Here is a 3,096-nt window from a genome sequence, read left to right as displayed (position 1 = left end):
ATAAGTATCACTATCTTTATCTTTTATATTATTTTCGTTCATCATCATATACATTTGAGTTTGCCTGACTAAGATTTACAAGATGACCATAGCTTGCTTCAATGCTAACAATCTCCGTGGGATCGACCCTTACTCACGTAAGGTATTACTTGGACGACCCAGTGCACTTGCTGGTTAGTTGTGCGAAGTTGTGTAATGCCATGGAATTGAACCACCAAGTTTTTGGAGTTCATGACCAGGGATTATGAGAGTTGTGAAAAGTATTGTTCACAATTTCGCGCACCAAGTTTTTGGCGCCGTTGCTGGGGATTGTTCAAGTTTTGAGCAAGCTTTTGGTAACAATGCCTGGGATTGTTCTAGTTTGGACAACTGACGGTTCATCTTGTTGCTTAGATTAGGTATTTTTTTTTCGAAATTCTTGAAGATGAATTCTAGAGTTTCATGATGATTTGTTGAAATCTGGCTGGCTGAGAAGCCATGTCTAATCTGATTGGACTGAGGTTTCAACTTATCACCACAAGAGCTTGTTGATTCTCATCAATTTTGCTCTTGGAGCAGTGATCTGCTAAGATTTGGCTGACCTTTGGTCATGTCTAGTGTTTTGGACCGAAGCTTTCTTTGAGAGCTTGGCTGGCTATGAAGCCATGTCTAATCCCTGGACCGGAGTCTTAGACTAGCATTGCACTGATTCCTGGAATTCTCATCAAGGATTTTGATACCTTTTCCCACTTAATTTTCGAAAAACACAAAAAAATTTACAAAATCATAAAAGCCAAAAATATTTGATGTTTCATGCTTAAGTCTAGTGTCTCATCTTAAGTTTAGTGTCAATTGCATGCATTCATTCATGTGTCTTAAGGATCCTCAAGTAATTCTTGATGATTTTTGTGTTCTAATCTTTGAATTCTATTGACTTGAAGCATTTTGTGTGTCTCATATGCATTCTCATATTGTTAGTGTCAGTAGTATACAAACTGCTAAGTTTGGTGTCTTGCATGCATTGTTAATTGATTTCTGTTGCATTTTGATTATTAAAAATCCAAAAATATTTTTAATTTGTGTCTTTTCAAGTCAATAATACAAAGAATTGAAGATTCAGAACATACTGCAGAGGAATTATACAGAAAAAGCTGAGCATTCAAAAATGCCCAGTGAAGAAGGCAGACTGGCGTTTAAACGCCAGCCAGGGTACCTGGTTGGGCGTTTAACGCCCAAAGAGGTAGCATTTTGGGCGTTAAACGCCAGAATGTATACCATTCTGGGCGTTTAACGCCAGGATGGTGCTAGGGGGAAGATTTTGTTTTCAAATCAATTTTTTTCAAAGTTTTTCAAAATCAAATCTTTTTCAAATCATATCTTTTCAATCAAATGTTTTCAAAATTAATTTCTTTCCTTTTTCAAAGATACTTACTAACAATTAATGATTTGATTCAAAATTTCAAGATTGTTACCTTTTCTGTTGAGAAAGGTTTAATGTTTGAATCATATCTTTTCTTGTTAGGCAAGTCATTAATTTTTGAATTGTTTTCAAATCATATCTTTTAAAATTGTTTTCAAATCATATCTTCTCAATCACATCTTTTTAAAACCATAACTTTTCAATTAAATCTTTTTAACCACATCTTTTTCAAATTAGTTTTCAATCAAATCTTTTTAATTTCTAATTTCAAAATCTTTTTCAAAAATCACTTGATTTCTTTTCCACTTTTATTTTCGAAAATCAATTAGTGTTTTTCAAAAATGTTTTCAAAATATTTTAATTAATTTTCGAAAATTCTCTTCCCTCCTTCCCACATCCTTCTATTTATGGAGTACCACTCCTTCTAAATGCATAATTCGAACCTTATCTAATTAAAGTTCGAATTCTTCTTCTCCTTCTTCTTTCTATTTCTCTTTTTCTCTGACATTTCAAGGAATCTCTATACTGTGACATAGAGGATTCCACATTTCTCTTGTTCTCTTCTCTTTCATATGAGCAGGAGCAGAGACAAAGGCATTCTTGTTGAAGCTGACCCTGAACCCGAGAGAACCTTGAAGAGAAAGCTAAGAGAAGCCAAGGCACAACTCTCTTTAGAGGACCTGACCGAATTCTTCAAGGAAGAAGAACACATGGCAGCCGAAAACAACAATAATACAAACAATGCAAGGAAGGTGCTGGGTGACTTTACTGCACCTACTCCTGATTTTTATGGGAGAAGCATCTCTATCCCTACCATCGGAGCAAACAACTTTGAGCTTAAGCCTCAATTGGTTTCTCTAATGCAACAGAATTGCAAGTTCCATGGACTTCCAATGGAAGATCCTCATCAGTTCTTAGCTGAATTCTTGCAAATCTGTGACACAGTCAAGACTAATGGGGTTAACCCTGAGGTCTACAGACTGATGCTATTCCCTTTTGCTGTAAGAGACAGAGCTAGAATATGGTTGGATTCTCAACCTAAAGAAAGCCTGGACTCTTGGGAAAAGCTAGTCAATGCCTTCTTGGCAAAGTTCTTTCCACCACAAAGATGGAGTAAGCTTAGAGTGGAAGTCCAAACCTTCAGACAGAAGGATGGAGAATCCCTCTATGAAGCTTGGGAAAGATACAAACAATTAATCAGAAGATGTCCTTCAGACATGCTTTCTGAATGGAGCATCATAGGTATTTTCTATGATGGTCTCTCTGAACTATCCAAGATGTCTTTGGATAGCTCTGCTGGAGGATCTCTTCATCTGAAGAAGACGCCTGCAGAAGCTCAAGAATTAATTGAAATGGTTGCAAATAACCAATTCATGTACACTTCTGAAAGGAATCCTGTGAATAATGGGACTAATCAGAAGAAAGGAGTTCTTGAGATTGATACTCTGAATGCCATATTGGCTCAGAACAAGATATTGACTCAACAAGTCAATTTGATTTCTCAAAGTCTGTCTGGAATGCAAAATGCACCAAGCAGTACTAAGGAAGCTTCATCTGAGGAAGAAGCCTATGATCCTGAGAACCCTTCAATGGAAGAGGTGAATTACCTAGGAGAACCCTATGGAAACACCTACAATTCTTCATGGAGAAATCACCCCAATTTCTCATGGAAGAATCAAGAGAGACCTCAACAAGGT

The 3,096-nt window shown here is 36.6% G+C and overlaps 1 non-coding gene across 1 annotated transcript; it reads right to left on the bottom strand.

The window, feature by feature from the left end:
* Nucleotides 1-2,514: 2,514 nt before the first annotated feature.
* LOC130971807 (small nucleolar RNA R71) lies at nucleotides 2,515-2,622 on the bottom strand. Its single transcript, XR_009083015.1, has one exon. It is a non-coding gene; the product is annotated as a small nucleolar RNA R71 (small nucleolar RNA).
* Between the last annotated feature and the right edge of the window lie 474 nt (nucleotides 2,623-3,096).

Source organism: Arachis stenosperma, chromosome 3 (genome assembly GCF_014773155.1).
Source record: "Arachis stenosperma cultivar V10309 chromosome 3, arast.V10309.gnm1.PFL2, whole genome shotgun sequence".
In the NCBI taxonomy this organism is placed as follows: Eukaryota; Viridiplantae; Streptophyta; class Magnoliopsida; order Fabales; family Fabaceae; genus Arachis; species Arachis stenosperma.
This window is presented reverse-complemented; position numbering and strand designations above follow the sequence as displayed.